Source organism: Puma concolor, chromosome E2 (genome assembly GCF_028749965.1).
Source record: "Puma concolor isolate L17-30 chromosome E2, mPumCon1.1.hap2, whole genome shotgun sequence".
Lineage (NCBI taxonomy): Eukaryota > Metazoa > Chordata > Mammalia > Carnivora > Felidae > Puma > Puma concolor.
The window spans coordinates 21,623,767-21,642,199 of record NC_141681.1 but is presented as its reverse complement, the minus strand read 5'-3'; the positions used below and the strand labels follow the sequence as shown (position 1 = coordinate 21,642,199).

General features: G+C 38.3%; 1 long non-coding RNA gene across 1 annotated transcript in view; it reads left to right on the top strand.

Annotated features, from left to right (window-relative positions):
• LOC147573429 (uncharacterized) overlaps positions 1–18,433 on the top strand; it is a 158,156-nt gene that overhangs the window by 6,841 nt on the left and 132,882 nt on the right. The gene's annotated exons all lie outside the window — the stretch shown is intronic.

The following is an 18,433-nucleotide window of genomic DNA, read 5'->3' as shown; positions in this document are numbered from 1 at the left end:
TTCCGCATCATAAGCTGTATTTCAGTGTTTTATCCCGTTGTATATGTTTCTTTTCCCTTTTCAATGGCCTTGTTTCATGGCAAAAAGCTAATGGTGGTGTTTCCATAAAGCACAGGTAGGTCAAAATGGAATGCACAGGTGACATATACACAGATGGCTTAAGAGTCTTCTTGGAAACAGTATTCCAGAAGAATCTCTCTATTCTGATTGATAGTCACCTTACTTCTGGGTCTTAAGCCGTGATTGATTTTTATTGTACAGAGTATTGTTTTGGGCTATGGGTAAAATTTAAGAATAACACTTTTCGTAGCTATTCATTGAATGCCTATTAAGTGCTTTAATTCTGGTCCTTACAACTATTCTACAAAGTATGCCCATTTTATAGGCAAGAACGAGAAAGCTCAGAGAATTGAACAGCTTACTCAGAATCAAACAGTTTGCTAATAAATGAATAATTAAATGTGATGTAATTGCTCACAGTCTGCAAGGGATTCTCACTGAGGAACTAATTTATATGGGAGAGATAGTAAGGGGAGGAGAGGGAAATTTTTGTTAAAGGTATTATTTTTCAGCTGAGAGTTAAAGTATGCAGAAGAGTTAGGGTACGTATAGGGAGAGAGTGTTCCATGGAAGGAGTAGATTGTGTAAGAGCATTGAGGCAAGGTGGGATTTGGGGCATTTGAGGACCCAAAGAAGATTCATAAGCCTGATGCTTAATGTATTTTGAGGAAGTGCACAGAGAAAAATAATCCGGGGCTTTGTAGGAAAAGAAAATTGTACCCCAAGGGCAATGGGCAATGTGGACTTTTTTTTTTTTTTTTTTTTTTTTTTAGCAGAAGTGCTCGGATTGTATTTGTTGACAAAGACTATTTTGGCTGTGAGCCAACGAAAGCAAGAATGGCTGATTGGTGATCCGTTGCAGTTCACCAGGAGAGAGGGCTGTGGGCTTGGGATATGCCATGGCAGCAAAGAGGGATGCATGCCGTAGGTGTGTTTTGGAAACAGAAGCAGGACTTTGTGTTGAATTGGTTATGGCAGGTGAGAGAGAGGAAGATGTCAAGGATCATTCTCATATGACTGATTCAGCCAATTGGACAGATGTAGATGCTTATTATTGCCTAAGAGAATCTGCAGGATGACCAGGTGTGTGAGTATGAGATTGGGTGTGGGAAGTAAGAGTCCCCAGACTGCAGTTCCATGAACCCATTTTGGGCACTAGGCTGCTCCCCTTTCCTGTGTCCACAAATCACTTCCTGGGTCAGGAAGGCAGTGTCAGCTGATATTTAATTAGCTAAAAACATATATCACTCTGCTGGGAGCAGAACACCTGTGTTCTGAACTCTGACTTTGGACAAATACTTGCCTATCTCTGAGCCGCTTCTTTTTGTGTAGAATAAGGAGGCTTGCCCAAAAGATGTCTACGTTCCTGTTTCCCTCTAAAAGCCCATGATTACTGATTACAGTCACTCTATGCATAGTTTTTCAAAACTATGTCCAAAGGATACATTTATATTGACCCTGTGTCCATTGGAGGCCTGTTCTGAAACACAGGTTAAATACGACATGGAGCAGTGGTAATGGCCAGAAGATAAACAAAGGCATTGAGGTTACCCCAGAGCTCAGTGTGGAGGTCAGTCAGATGCCTTCATGTTGCCATTCAGAACCTTTTGTCAACAATTCTTTGCTATTCATGGAACCCAAGGATTTTCAGCTGCTGTCTTTCCTACCTTAAGTGTCCACACCATTGCTCACCCCTGTTTCCTCCTCTGCTCTTCTCAGGGGAGGATGCAGAATTCCATGGCATGGCAAATGGGCTTGGAAATTGAACTTCCCAAGTCTGAATCCTGTTTATGGCCTTTACTGGCTGTGAGCAATCTTTTTACCTCTGTGAGCATCAGTTTCCACATCTGTAAAATGGTAACCTCAGAGAATTATTGTTAAGTGAGAAAAGTGACAATTCACTGTGCCTAGAAAATAGTAAATATTCAGTGAATGTGTTTTTCCCTCTGCTCCCCCGCTCCTTTGCCTCCTATTCCTTATTATCTGACATTTTTCAGAACTGTGCTAAGGCATCAAACATTTCAGATAAGATCCCCTGACCTTTCCCTGCCACAGACAATCTTGTGTATAATTTGATCTTGCCACGTTATATTATCCCCTGTGTTTGCCTGTCTCGCTCCTGTCTCTCTGCGAGAGATATCTAGAGACCAATAATCATTGATACTTCATCACTGAATCTGAAGCACACAAACATATGGTAGGTTCAATAAATGTGTGCTAACCTTTACTGCCAATGAAGATGTTTGAAGAAGGATGCATGGGAAGAGAGATGACAGAGAAGAAGAAAAAAAAATCCCACATGTCATGCCAGCTCCTCAAAAGAGATTTTGGTATAGAATATGAAGGAAAAACAGTAAAAGCAGAATCCATTAACTGGCCCAAATTTCATTAATAGTTCTCTGCTTTGTGACATACACTCATCATTTAGTCTTTAGTACAAGCAAGTCTTGATTGACTAAGAAATGTTTATCAAAAGAAGCAAAATTTACCATGTGTATTTACAGTGTAAAGTGCTTTCCTCCTATAGCTTTGCTTACATCAACGGAAGGGGGAAAATGCACCCAGACAGTCTAATTTCTTTAAGTCAGATGAGTCACGGAAGCAAACATTGGGAGATGTGCTACAAAATAATCAATCATCAGATAAAACTGTTTAGGATGTGGCAGATGTATAAAGTGAAGTACAGCTATCTTTTTGGGTAAAAGTTTGTGTATTTACGGAAGATTATGGTAGAAGACATACAGAGATTTAGCCAAACCATCACTTAAATGGAGGTATGGTTTAAACGCAGGAGAGCAGCTGAAAATAGTAGTCAGTTCTCTCTCTATCCCCTTCCTCCTAGTCCTACCCCTCATTCTCATGCCAACACCCAGTAATTGCTTTTCCATGAGAAACATCTTTTACTTTACTTTTGTTAACAGTGTGGCTTCTAGGATACTTATGTGTTTTATTTGGCCAATATCTGTTTCAAATATCATATCCTAAATGGAAAACACCCATAGCGGTAAAGGCAGCAACATCCTAATCAGTCAGTAGGAGGGAGGTGCCTTCCCCATATTATTGCTCAGTCTCATTACACCTGTTATGGGAAACTACAATGCTAGGTAATAGGCTGTATGTCTAAGTTGATGCAGCTTAGACATTGTAGAGTTTGGGTGTCTACATGTAGTTTTCTCATGCCAGTACATGTGGGTATTTCTCACATATGAACTGACAAGGATTCAGTCTGATAGGATGAACACTTCCTATAAACTGGACATTTAACATCATATAATGCATCTATGTCCTGGAGCCAAATGCACGAACACCTGTCAAACTCTGCCTGTCTCCAAATGCCCATACCATCACTGTCTTTGAATACCTCCTTCCCCCTGCTGGGAACAAGCTTCCCCATGCATGCTTTAGCTAATTCCAGTATAGCTGTAAATTTTATGCTCAGGTATCCTGTCCTCCAGAAAAATTTCCTGATCCTCCTTGCCCCTTCCTTTCTCCTACCAACAGTACTAATTTAATATTGTTCCTTCATGTTCTACGTACTATGTGCCCAATTCTGATACAGTCCTTGCATAGTCATTAAAAAAAAATCCTCCCAAGGCTTTTACTCATTAAGGGTAGGGGCCATATTTTCATCATAACTTGGGAATATCCACAGATATATGCATATCATATATAGAACCTTTCATGGTACATGTGAGGAAAAAATAAGAATAATATTTAGTGTTCATTTAGTGCTTACATGGGTCAGGCACTGTCCTAAGCAGTTTTCATGTAGACTCTTCTAATTCTCATAACATGATCATGATATTGAAACTTTTCTAGTGGAAGTGGGGAAGGAAGGAAGAGAGAGAGAAAGAAAGAGAGAGAAATGTGTGCAAAAACACATGTACAATTTACCTGTGCAGATAGTCACACATTATAGATCTGGATATTTTCACTCATCATACACTTGATAAGTGTCAACACAAAGAGATTGGAAACTTATTTAACCACATTGGTAAACACCCAGCACAGATAACAGGTGCTTCCCTGCCCTCTGTAGTCTACCACAGACAGTGTTAGAGTGTTAAGTCCTGGATGTCACAATGACAATCGGGACATTGAGGGCCCTGGAATGTGAGCCACATCAAGAAATGATTTGAAGATGTGTGGTTTGGAGAAAAGAATGCTCTGGGGGTACATGATCATTTTGTTCAAATATCTAAAGGGCTGTCATGAAGAAGAATGATTAGATTTATTCTGCTTGGCCCCAAGGGGTACAAAACAGACTAACGGATGGAGGCTTCAGGGAGGGAGAGCAAATGCTTCTCAGTCTCCAGAAAGGCTTCTGGCTAGAAAAGGTCTCTGCCACTAGATGTTGTGCTCCTCGGAATAGAGAGCTTTGGTTCACTTCAGGTAGAGGAACTCAGACTCTATGTCCATATGACAGATATTCTCACATTTCACCGGGGGCTTTGTGCTGTGGGTAGGGGAGAATATTGCAGCACGACCGTGATCTCTTTTCAGTGCAGATTTTCATAGAAATTGTAGGAGGTCTATTTAGGGTGCCATAAGCCTTGGACCAAAGTTTATTTCTATTAATGTTGAGACTACTACTAGTACTGTAATTACTATTAATAGTTGGATAATAGGTACCCTTTGCAGAGTGGCTACTGTGGAACAGGTGCATATTCCCTCTGCTAGACCCTTTGCATTTTGCATATATTGTGTCACTTAATCTACACAGCAGTCCTGAACAGGTGATGTTATCAATTTCATTTTGCAGTTGTAGGGCACTGAGGCTCTAGGGGAAGAAGCAATCTGTGCAGCATTAGCCAGATAGTAGCACTCCAGCCGTTGTGTAGAGATTGCAGTTCTTTTTCTGATGAATCCATTGGGTTCTGTGGCCACTGCACCCTTCATAACAAGAGCTGCCCCACAATTGCATGAGAACAAATCAGTTTGACTGTGTGGCTTATATAAATTTTCTCAAAAAGGTAAATCAAGAGGGACTTAGCTAGGATAAGCAGAAAGACTTGAATAGTATTGAAAGATAAAAGATAAGACGATTTTGAGATATTGTCAGTACATCAAAACTAATAAAATTAAACATGCATCCAAAGACAAACGGTTCTAGGCAATTTGGATAGTTTCTTCCTGCAAGGGACTTAGAGAACCCAGGTGGATGAGCTGATTCAGACAAACACGCCAGCCTCATTGGAATAAATGTATGGAGAGCATATAAAAAGTTCTTGTGCCTATTTTCTTACACGTGTCATGCTTCTTCTAGTTATCTTTCTTTCTTTCTTTTTTAAAGTTTATTTATTTATTTTGAGATAGAGAGAAAGACATGGAGAGAGAGAGAGAGCAGAAGAGGCGCAGAGAGGGAGAGAGAGAATCCCAAGCAGGCTCCGCACCGGTAGTGTGGAGGCTGATGCGGGGTTTGAACTCACAAACCGTGAGATCATGACCTGAGCCGAAACCAAGAGTCAGATGCTTAACTGACTGAGCCACCCAGGCGCCCCGAGCCAGTTCTCTTTCAAGAGCTACCACCACAATGGGGCGCCTGGGTGGCGCAGTCGGTTAAGCGTCCGACTTCAGCCAGGTCACGATCTCGCGGTCCGTGAGTTCGAGCCCCGCGTCGGGCTCTGGGCTGATGGCTCAGAGCCTGGAGCCTGTTTCCGATTCTGTGTCTCCCTCTCTCTCTGCCCCTCCCCCGTTCATGCTCTGTCTCTCTCTGTCCCAAAAATAAATAAAAACGTTGAAAAAAAAATTAAAAAAAAAAAAAAGAGCTACCACCACTGCTACGAAGTCCGTATTCACTTCTATGATTCTTGGGGTTTTCTCTCAAGCTCCTAGAGAGGCTATCCTGTGTATCACAAAATTAAATTCAGAGTTATGTTGTGTGTTCTGTCTTGTACTACTGGATTGTTTTGCTTGTTTTGGTTGTTGTTGTTGTTGCTTTGTCTACTTTCCTTTCCCATGTAAATGGGAGGAGACGCCCATTGCAGGTCAGGTTGTAGTATCATGGGGAAATGCTAACTGTAGATCTTCAGGTGACTTCTCAGGGTAAACTAACTTTGACTTTGACCTTTAGCTTTGCAAGTTCAAGAATTCAGCCTTGTCCGAGTCCCCCAAATGGTGATTGATCAGAACATTTATTGCATTTTCCTAACACTTGAGTTATCTCAATGTTAAGTGGAAGAGATCTGGACAAAACAGAAGCCCACAACCCCCAACTACTTGTAAGGCAATGAAGGCAACTTCATTCATCAGAATTTCTCCTAAGAGGAGTCCCATATGTATTTCAAACAAATAAATAATATGTGGAATGAATGGTGAACAGAAAGAAAACATTCAGGTGGAGAAAAATGGTTCCCAAATTACTTTCTCAAGGACACCATAGCTCCAGATTTTTTTTTTCGTTGTGTAAACATTTTGAATGGTTGAGAGATGAAAAATTGGGAGTCAGAGTCAAGGTAGATATAAATTGTACCTGGCTGCTGCATCACACATACAGGTGGCACCACTGTTATCAAAGCTAGTAAGTGACTACAGAGAAGAGGAATGTCAAATGGAGAATTTTTTTTCCATATAGATGCAATATAAGTCCTTTTATTTTTCTGCCAAACACATTCAGTAAGTTTTATAATGTTTGATAATGCTTTTATGACATTGGATTATTTTGAGGGGTGGATTATTAAAGGGGGCTGAGTTATGAATCTGAGTACTTTCCCTGTACCTTTATATCCCATATAAAATATGGGATAATGATACCTACCTTTTGGGCTGTTAAGAGGATTAAATAAAAACAAAACTATATTTAAACTATATGGAAATAGTAGATACTTAACATGCATTTGCTATCTTCTTATGGGAATGCCAATTTATATCAACTGCTAATAAGAAACTAAATGTGTGAATGAAGTTGGTAATAATGAGAAGTCTAGGAAGTGTGTGCATGGGTGTTTGGAATTGCCTGAAAAGATGTGTTAGAATTACAGATTTGGGAAGCCTCACAAATGAAAGAGAAGCACAGGGATGATCCGACTTGTGAGTGGCCTCAGACTCCTAGCCTGTTCGCTTTCCCCGTAAGAGGACTGGCCCTGTCAAAGGGGAGAGAGGCATGTCTGACCTCTCTTTCCCACCTCCTACACTTACTAGGATACATTGTAAACCTGTCTCATCTCCGGCTCCTCTTGCTTTTAAAAGACATACTTTACTTCAGATATGTTAATACAAGCAACTTGGCTACAGCCAAATCTTTCTGTTGGCCAGGAGTCATTTATCTCTTTATGATGGTCATATTTATCACTTATTTTATTTTAAGGTTTTTAATCTCAGCTTGTTGTTCTCATTGCTATTGTTCTGAGTTCCAGAGACAGGAGACTGACAATTTATCAAAACCCCAACTATAGGCAACATTCCCTCCACAAAATATACATTTCTTTGGAAAGGCATCTTGCTTTCCCCATGGTCTGCATCCCTAGAATTTCAAACACAAAACAAGGCACAGAATAGAAGCTCAATAAACACTCATATTTCCTGGGATCCTCTCAATGGAAGAGTTTATATTACATTTTACACATCTTTAACAACAAAACTTTTGCCTTAAAGTCTATCATTGTTAAGAGTATTTTCTTGGGTTCCACTAAATTAAAATTTGTAGTAACTTAATCTCTCTCTCCAAACACATTTGCAATGCTTGATATTCTTTATCGTGCTATTTTCTGTGTGTCATCTATCATTATACTGTGCTGCATTTCATAAAGAGAAAACCTACACAAAGCGTATTTTTTACAAAAATCCTTTATTATTATGGCCTATAGCAATTAAAGCTTGAAATTAGAATTAAGGCTTGTGCATTTTGATGCAGGCGACCATATAGATGTATTAACATTGTGGCAACGTTTTTCTTTGCAGGCACAAAGTTGTCATTAGGAAATATAATACTCATTTTTTGCTTGATTAATTATAGCAAAGGCATAACAAAATATATATTGTGTGTTAGAGCATGCACCATTTGCAAAATTATAAATCATGAATAAGCTGAGGTCAGAATCCAAAACATTCTGTAAGAAACTCACATAGTATGTATAAAATTTGTTTTATGAAACAGTTTTGGTAAAGAGGATTTATGCACTTAAAACTTGAAGAAATACACCTTAAGAACACAATTCACAATCTGAAATAATCTGAGTTCCTGTCAATTTACCAAGTCTTCCATGGCTTTAGGTATGTATAACCTTGGAAGGTGTTCTGATGATGGTTTGTAATAACATATAATATATTTTCTAAGTAGCCAGATATCCAAGAGATGCCATGTGTCATGCTAAGTGTTCTCCATGGCTGTCTGATTTAATTTGAACAATGCTTCTGCCAAATAGGTGTTGTTGTTGTTGTTGTTGTTGTTGTTGTTATAAAACAACATTCAAGGAGATGTATGTATCTTAGGTGTATAATTTCATAAATTTTGGCACGTGTACACATTTCTGTAGCCAATACTTCAAGCAAGAAGACAGCTATGACATTTTTAGCTCTAATTTCTAGGTGGAAAAAAAAGTAGATTTATAAGTTAAATAATTTGCCCAATGCCATACCAGTGGTAAACAGCAAAGCTGGTCATCAAACCCATGCTCCTTGCCATATCATGTTAGGACACCTAAGACTTAGCTTCAGTATCTGTGAGTTTCCTTTTGTTTCTTTTTATATCTATAATGCTATGCTTTGGAGAGAAAACCGGTTGGAAGGCTGAGTGGGATTGTATTCAACAGTGTTTCTAACAGTATTTTCAAAACTACTAACAATTAGAATATCCTAGTTTTGTAAGGGACAGGGATTCAAGCTCCATGTTTAGAAGTTTGATTTAGTAGACTGCAAAGTGACTTTGAAGAATATAACACGGTATTATTAACTGCAAGTGCCATGTTATACATTAGAACTTATTTATCTTATAACTGAAAGTTTGTATCCTTTGACCCACATCCCCCCATTTCACCCACCTCCCATCTTCTGGTAACCACCACTATGCTCTCTGTTTCTATGAGTTTGGCTTTTTTAGATTCCATGAGAATTTGGAGAAAAGGGAACCCAAATGCCCTGGTGGTGGGAATGTAAATTGGCATAACCACTTTGGAAAACGGTGTGGAGTTTCCTCAAAAAATTAAAAATACAAGTATTGTATGATTCAGCAACTTCAATTCTGGATATATCCAAAAGAAATGAACACAGGATCTTGAAGAGATATCTGTACTACCTTGTTGTTGCAGCATTAGTCACAATAGTCAAGATATGGAAACAACTAAATATCCATCAGTGGATGGATGGATACAGAAGATGTGGTATATACATACAAGGGAATATTATTCAGAAGCTGTCCTTTTTGCAGTAACAATCCAGATACTCTATCTTTGCCTCTGTCATTGAAATGTTTATGTCCTTGCACGAGGCAAGAAAAGCTGAAGGGTCATGCACTATCTCTTAAATCTTTTCCAGATTCATTGCTCTTAACTAGTCCCGAGATCCTTTTGGAAGGGCATAGAGAAACATGGAGGAGAACATAGATTTTGGGAGAAGAGTCAATGTCTTTGCCACAGACAGGTTTTTAGAATCATTCACCGCTAAGTTTCTTTCTCTCTCTGGAAGTTTGTGGCTATGATGCAGTTGAAGTAGATTTCACCTTCTGTTTTCCTAGGAAGTGATACCCTGACCATGGTCACTCCACCTTGGCATGGAGTGATTTTCCTTGTCTTCTCTTGGGCTACTATGCTCATGAAAAGTCTGAAGGTTTTATATTGATGCTGACAGTCCTGCCACTGCTTTCTTCAGGTGCTCTTTCATTCCCTAGAGATAGCATTATTTACATTGGCCCTAGCCAGAATGGTTGTATTCCCGCCTGAACTTGGTGCCAGCTGGATGTGAGCTTAATGCCTGCTGATACTTAGAAGGCAAAGGTTTTAAGGTTCTAGCCTCCAGTGGTTTTGAGCAGACTTGAGCCACACAGCCTGGCTTCCGATCCAAGCTCTATCATTTACTAGGTGTGTGAGTTTGGTAAGTGACTTAACCTCACTGAACCTAACTCCCTCTTGAGTAAAATGGGGGTAATTATAGTCTCTGCCTCATGAGACTGCCATATGCATTAAAAGTGATAATCCACATAAGTGCTTAGTGTGGTGTCTGGCATATGGAGAGCAACCAATGAAATTCGTCTACTCTTTATGATGGATGTCTTGAAGACTGCTGATCTGCCAGTATCTAATAAAAGGAAACTCCTCTGCATTGCCTCACCCAGAGAAATGGGTTTCACCATTGCAGTGCTGAAAGCGAAGCCTTTTTGCATGCCTTCAAATCAATCAATTTCAGTTCATTTTCCCACCTTCTTGGAAAGCCAGCTTTGACCCTGTCTTTCAACTCTTAATGATGATCTTATCAAGGTTAAAATAAAGTTAGTAAAATAGTATTTTTCTGTCAATGAAAGTATGTCAGCTCTAAAAGGGTTGTGGATGATCACATTTCTCCTATTCTATTCTACATGAAGCTGTATGCTATCTAACAACAGGAGGATGTTAAATCATGCAACATAAACTTTATTTTCCCAGAGTGGCAAGTGAGCTATATTCAACTTTCTGTTGTAACACCATTTTTAGGTGGTGTCAGCATGCCTGTTATCAATTTCCCTTTACCTAAGCTGTGTGAATCTTCTCAAAGAGACCTTATGGAGATCCCATCCCCACGATTGTCTAGGAATTTCACTGGATGTCCGCATTGCAGTGCCCTGGAATAATGGTGTTTTATTGCTCAAATATGAAAATACTGCAGGCACCACCTACCTCAGGGATTCATAAAATATATTGTCATATCAGTATACATGGGCACATCCAGCATATGTATTCCTAGACATTCTCAAGTAATATCTGTTTAGCTCTGTTCGACTGATCACTTACAAAACTAATTTGGCCATGAAAAATTTATTTTCACCAGAAGGGGTGTTTCAAAAAATGATATATTTGACAGGATCATAGGCCAGATTGATGATAACTTACACTTTGGAACTTGGCTCATTTCTCGGATTTAGATAGATAATAATAAAGGAGCTATTACTTGGCCTGATCTGGTTTTATAAAGCCAATGGGGACCATAAGCACAGAAGTCTAATCTGTTTGACAGGGCTGGGACTAGGGTGGAGAAAGTGAGACACTTGTCACCAATATCACATTACCTAAAGGAGCTACCAAAAAGCTCGGTAATCAAGGTAAATAATGTTTAACATTAATAACATAATTAATTAAAACATTAATTAATTATTAAAAACATTAATAACATAATTAAAAAATAGTAATGCAAATTTCCATGATTAACATAATGGCAAATTTTAAGTAAAGGCAGGATCAGTGTTACTAATTTTTTTCTTTTGCTTCTGACTCTAATATGGCTGTGTACAGTTTGTGGATATACTGTTCTTGTTTCTTTCTTAAAATTTTGATACTTTGCCTGTCATGAATTTTTTGCATTAATTTTGGTATCTTATTTTATTTTGTAATGTTTGTTTATTCATTTTGAGGGAGAGAGAGTGCCAGCAAGAGCAGGTGGGGGAGGGGCAGAAAGAGAGGGAGTGAGAATCGCAAGCAGGTTCTGCTTGGGGTTCGATCTCATAAACCATGAGCTCATGACCTGAGCCAAAATCAAGAGTTGGACACTTAACCAACTGAGCCACCCAGGCACCCCTAAATTTTGATATTTTAAAAGAAGGCACTGAAATACTGTGGGCCTTGATTGATGAGTGTTTTTGGAACCCTTTAAACTTTATGCCCAAGACACATGCCCCAGTGATTTCTTCTTCTAGCTCTGCCCAGATGCAACTGGGAGTGGAAAAGAAAACTCACTTTGTCTTGTGCTGAAGTTCTACACAAAGTGAAAATTAAGAAGAGATGGTACATGCCAAAATGTGGAAGCAAAACCCAAATGTCCATCAACTGATGCATGGATAAGCCAAATGTGTGACACATACACACACACACACAGGAATATTATTCAGCCTTAAAAAGGAAAGTCTGACACATGGTGTAACATGGAGAGAAATTGAGGACATCATGCTAAGCGAAGTCAGTCTCAAAGAGACAAATACTGTGTGATTTCACTTACACACTATTATCAAGAGTAGCCAAACTCATAGAGACAGAAACTAAGAGTGGCAATTGCCAGGGAATGGAGAGAAGGAAATGGGGAACTGTTATTTAATTAGTATAGTTTCGGTTTTGCAAGATGAAAACGTTCTGGAGACTGGTTGTACAACAATGTAAATATACCTAACACCGCTGCCCTGTACATTTAAAACTTGTTAAGACGGTAAAGTTTATGTTACATATATTTTATCCCCATTAAAAATGTGAACAAAAGAAGAAGAAGAAATGACAAGGGAGGAGAGGAAATGGAATGCAGTGAATGGCCTGGGTGACTTCTTGACACGGGGCTTCTATCTGTCATTGGGAGCAGGGTTCATTGGAAATTGGGCTGAAGCATGTTCATTCAACATTAAGTGTCTTTTCTGTCTTTTTCTGCTTTGACTACTTTCTAGGGATAAAAAAAGATATTTAAATATAAGATATATTTTGATTAAAGATCCTATTTGTTAATGTACACCTTCACAGTGCTGATGGACTGGCCAAGACGTGCAGCACATTTTGGATGCTTTTATAGAAAAGCTAAGACTTATTTTTCTAATAACTCTTTCATCTGCAGCATCTAGTTTTTCCATTAGGAAAACTAAAATAGCTCGTGGAATTGCTTTTTGTCTTTCTACAATAACAGACACTGCAGTGAGCTAGTCACTTTGGGTTATATGTAGAATAAGATGTGGATACAATGAGAAAAAATTCCCTCTTCACACTCCACACCCTTTTGGCAAAAGGACATTTTTTGACATCTCCTTCATGTTTCCGGGTCAGAGAACATCTTCCCTCGTGTGAATGGAAAAGAGATAATTTATAACAACACATGCTGAATAATGGACTGAGATCTCTTTGAGGACAAAGAGCATCTATAAATAATTTTACTAACTCACAAAGAGCTTTGTCCTTACTTAGGTTCTAAGTAAGTATGGCTTTTTTGTTCTTTTGGTTTACATTTGTCTTCACCTCAACATACTACATGCTTCTTCTGCTCTTTTTTTTTTTTTTTTTTTTTTTTTTTTTTTTTTTTTTTTTTTTTGGTTTGGTGGTGTTACTAGTCAAGGTAGGCTGTGATAATAAACTAAACTGTGATAGTAAAGGTATCCCAACCCAGGTGACCCAAAAAATGGATGTGTATTGCTCTCTCATATATTGCATGTTGATTGAAGTTCAGACATAGCTCTGTCCTCTGTCCTCTTCACTCTGGGACCTGTGCTAATAGAGGGCTCTTCTTTTGGTTGTTATGACCTAGAGTACAGCAAGGCATGATGGACCAAGCTGCTTTTGCTCAGAATCGACACATCACTTTGTCCGCATTTCACTGGTGAAAGCAGTTCACCTGGCTACTCAAGTTTAACAGTGTAGGCTTGTATAATCTTCTTTTAGAGAGGGCTCCCATAATGAAAACAAGAAACTGGAGTAGTTGGCAAACAGGAATACCCTGCAGGTGGTTGAAGAAAGAGGATAGCTAATATCTCAATAGTTTACTGAAAACTTTATGTTCTCTTCTCATTTAATTATCATTCTGTCTTGACTACAACCTATGAGGTACATATTATTCTTTCTACTTTTGTTACAGGCAAAGAAGCTGAGTTCGGGATGACTCAGTAACCTCCCTAAAGTCATAGAGTTAGTGTGTATTAGAGCTGGTGTTGGCATCTCTGCCCAACTAACTCGAAGTCTGTGGTGCTCCCAAAACAGCATGGGGACCCCCACACTCACGTGCGGACAAAGTGAGGGCTATTGTGCAAGTCACTTTTTCAAGTAGTGCAACCAAATATGAACATTCATGTTAACTGATTCAGCAGAGAGAAAAGCAGGGTTTGTAAGGACTCATAAATAAATGGTTAAATTCTTTTAGAAGCAGAATGGTACTAAAAATAGCAAAGTTACTCCACATTATGCCTTTTCCATAGGAAAAAGCATGTGAGGCTCACTGACCATCAAAATATGGGTGAATCCAACTCCTTTAATAACAATATATATATTTTTAAAATCACTGTTTCTAGAGCATCAGAAATAGGACTGTAACATGTATTTCTAGGAATGGCTAGGAATGGAGAAACCAATAAGAATACATTCACTAATAATATAAGAGAGGAGTTTTCCAAGGCAATATATTCACATAACATAAAGTTAAAGTCTGGCCAAGGAAACCCAGGGTTGGAGTACCAACAAGTTTAACCCTTCTGGGAGGCTGTATAACCAATCTTTAAAGTCTCACTCAGAGAACTCACCCCAACCCCCTTTCTGTGTTTACCCAATCCTAAGGACATTATTTGAAACAATAAAAATTACTCAGTACAAATGCTTATCATATTACTAATTTGAAGCATGAAGAAAGCATGGAAAGAGCCTAAATGTCCAGTAATGGGCAGATGGGTTAGTAAAACCTGACTCCTCTGTTTGAAGAAAGGCTACCCTACTGTTAAAAGATTCTTTTACAATAAGTTCAAAATAATGTGTGAAGATGATTTGGATTTTATGTTAAGTGAAACAATTAGAATATAAGATGGAATATATTATAACATCTCCACCCTGTAAGACAAATGGATAGAAAAATAAATGAAGGTACATGCATACGTAGGAAAAGATAAGCCGGGAAGGCATACAAATTCTAAATCTGCTCGTATATGATGTCAGTATTTGTGTATGTAATCTGTATGACCACAGATAATTAGTGCCCTCATTCTTTTATTCTCCCCTTGGACATGTGTGATGAGACAACATTGTAGGTATGGTTCTAGGCACAGTAGTGAACAAGGTCAAGCTAACTTATACCTTATGCTTCTTACATTATAATGAAGAAGAGGGCATATGAGAAACAAATAAACATATCATATGTAAGTTGATGAAACTCCTTTGGGGAAAACTACATAGGATAAGGGAATACAGCACCACTGATGAGGGATTATTTCACATATGTTGGTCATGGGAGGTCTCTTGGAAAAGATGGTATTTGTATATGGGCTTGAGCAAAGTGGGGAAGCTAGCTACCCAGATGGGTAAGTGGGGTAAATGGGGACAACTTTTTGGGCAGAAAGAAGAATACTGGATGCAAAGACCCTAGGAGTACTTGGAGTCTTCCAGGAAAAAAAGGAAGCAAACGTGACCTGAATGAAGTGAGGAAGAAGAGAATGACTGATGGCAGGGGGATTCTTGTGAGCCTTATGGACAGTTGTCAGGACTATGGCTCTTCTGTTGAAAGAGTAAAAAGTGATTGGAGGATTCTGAGCTAAGGTGTGGCATCACCTATCTTTAAAGGGTCACTCTGGCTGAGTGAGGGGAGTAGTTTGAGAGCAGGGTAGCTCAAACAAGATAGTAGTCGGAAAAATGAGGAATGTTCGGATTTAAAATACTGCAGAGAAGAATCAGACAGGGTTTGCTTCTGAATTGGAAATAGCTCATCCAAATAAGGCAGCTTGGCACATGCAGCTGGGACTCTCTGGAGGCTAACCTGAGGGAACATACCTGTCTTACATCTCTTTAAGATCAAGGAAAACTTTTCCAGAAACTCTCCAAGATCCTGACTATAGATTCGTCTAGATTTTATGCCTACACACACCTAATTGGCAAGATAATTGGCAAGATAAATGAGACCATCATGATATGACCTTACACCAAGAAGGATTCAGATCATGAAGATAGGGTGGGCTCAATCTCCCAGGGGACATGGCCATTTAGAGGGTAATAAAGACAAGATCAGGGTGAGCAAGGTTTCTTCAAGGATGGAAGGTATGTAGTGGGCAGCCAATCATTTTGTGTCCCAATGGAGGGACTGGTATTTAAACCCAGATTTGACTGATTCTAAAGTCCAGTTTATGTCCTTGCGAAAATCATTCCTTACCATTTTTCTTCTCCTCCTTCTCCTCCCCTCCTTTTACTTCTCTTTTTCTCCCTCACATATACTTTTGCTCTGAATGTACTAATAGCCTATGCCAATTAGTTAAGCTTAATTCCTCACATAACACTTCAAATTATCCCATAAATAGGCGGATTCTCAAAAACCATAGTCCTGAGCAAAGTGTAATTCGTCTAGGATTGGTCTAAGGTCATCTCTCTCACAGGACTTTATTGATCTTGATTAAAAATCAACAATTTTATTAAGTCACTAAAGAATAGATTTTTATACTAACATGAATTTACTTATGATCAGATTTACTTAAAATCAGATTTGCAGAGGTCAAGGAATCCATTACCAGACCTGTCATTTATCTGGTGATTATTCTACATCAATGAGACAAGGAGTGACCTGTTCAAGGTCAAGGATTTTTTTTGTTGTTTTTGTTGTTGTTTTGTTTTGTTTTGTTTTTGAAAGAAATAAAGAGTAAAACCTATTGAAAGGGAACTATACCAGGTACTGTATATCTAAGCCAAAGGTTTTTAAATGTCCTTCAGGTTCTCTCTGATGGACCTATCCTTCATCTTGAACATCTGGCCTCACCTGCTATCACCTGATCTTATTGGGGTTCCTTTTACATAGTTCATATTTACAGTTCATAGTGCCTCGTGGCCTTTGCAATAACTGATCTTTTGTCTGCAGTTAGTGCCACCTCATTATTATGACGCTTTCCTTAACGACCATTTATAAAATAAGTCCCTGCCTTCTAATCCTTAGCACTCTCTATTCCACTTCATGTTTTTGGTTTGCTTGCATGTTCCCTCCATAGCATTTAACAATACCACGCACAGTATCTATTTGTAATTTGTTGTATTTGTTGTATTGGTCTCTCTTCACCCACAGAAAGTATGATCCAATAGGCTGTGGTGGTTTTTTCTATTTTATTCCTTCTAATACCTTGATTATGCAAAAGTGTCTAGTATGTAGTTATCAGTACTTCCAGAATAATTATAATCTCTGCTTTCCACAAGTTCCCAGTCTATTGGCAACAGCGTGTAAACCAGTGGACCCACCTACCAAACAACCAACCCAGCAACCATCCAGCCATCCACCAAATGAGTCCCACTGCACTGACAATATGAGACTTAAGAACACCACACAGTTAGCCTGCCTGAAATCCATTTCCAGCTCTACCAATGCAACTTGATGAGTTTAGGAAGACTTCTTAAAGTCTCTAATCCTTAGTCCCTCCATTAGTGAACAGCTTTTGTTTTTGTTTTTGAGAAGTTAGATTATCTCTGTAAAACTATTTACACAGTGCCTAACATAGAATAAGTGCTCAACATACACATGTACAATTTTATTATGTAAAAAAAAAAAAAAAAAAAAAGCTAGATTCAATGTGGTCACAGATTAGCTCTGCCTGGGGAGTTCAGAAAAAAAAAAAAAAAAAAAAAGAGGAAGTGAACCTAAAACTAAAGAAGTACATTTTGATTTATTTTCTACTACAATTTTCCTCTTGTTTTACCTGCTTGTGGGCAAAAACAGGGAAATTCAAAGTTATAATACAACTTAAATATGATATTATGTAACCAAATGTAACTAAGTTACCTTTGTCATCACATACTATTTAAGTGATTTCTATAATATCAAATTTTCTGTATTATTTTGATGGGTTTTTGCTTCCAAAGTAGAGGATATGATGCTTTCGTCTGCTTAATTGTACATTATAACATATAGACTGTTAGACCATGATTTGCACAGAGTGGGTACATAAAGAACATTAGAATTCAAAACTATAAACTGCCATGGTAATATGGAGCAAGTAATATGCAACTTGTGTCAAAGGAAGAAAAAAACCACATTATTACACTTAATAACAATTATCTAGGAAATGTTGAGTCGTTATTATTCTTTATTAGTTCTAGTTGTGTTCATGTTAAATGGATGAAAGCTGAATTAAAAGGTGACATTTGGGCTATTTCCTTAAAAAATGTGATTTCTCAGTCTTTAAATACATTTCCGTGGTTTGTGTTTTCATCTAAGCAACTTTGCTTCTTTAATGTTATTTAAAATTAAATTTGTTCTTTCGTTCGTTACAATGCTTAGCAAGTTAATAAGTTTATAAATCATAATTAACTACTACTTTCTATTCTATCGCCCTTTTGAATTGCTTTCTATTTTACTTTTTTTTGTGTTTTTTTTTTCCTGTCCAGTGTAATTTGCCTCATGCATGCTTTATTTTAAAGATGGGTAGACTTTATTTTCAAGGTGTGGTAAGTTGGCTTCACTGGAAATGTGTAAGCATGTCATGAGTGACACACACATGAGTGTGTGGGTGCGTGTGCTTGCACATGTGTGTGAACATACATGTGTGTATAAAAGCTTA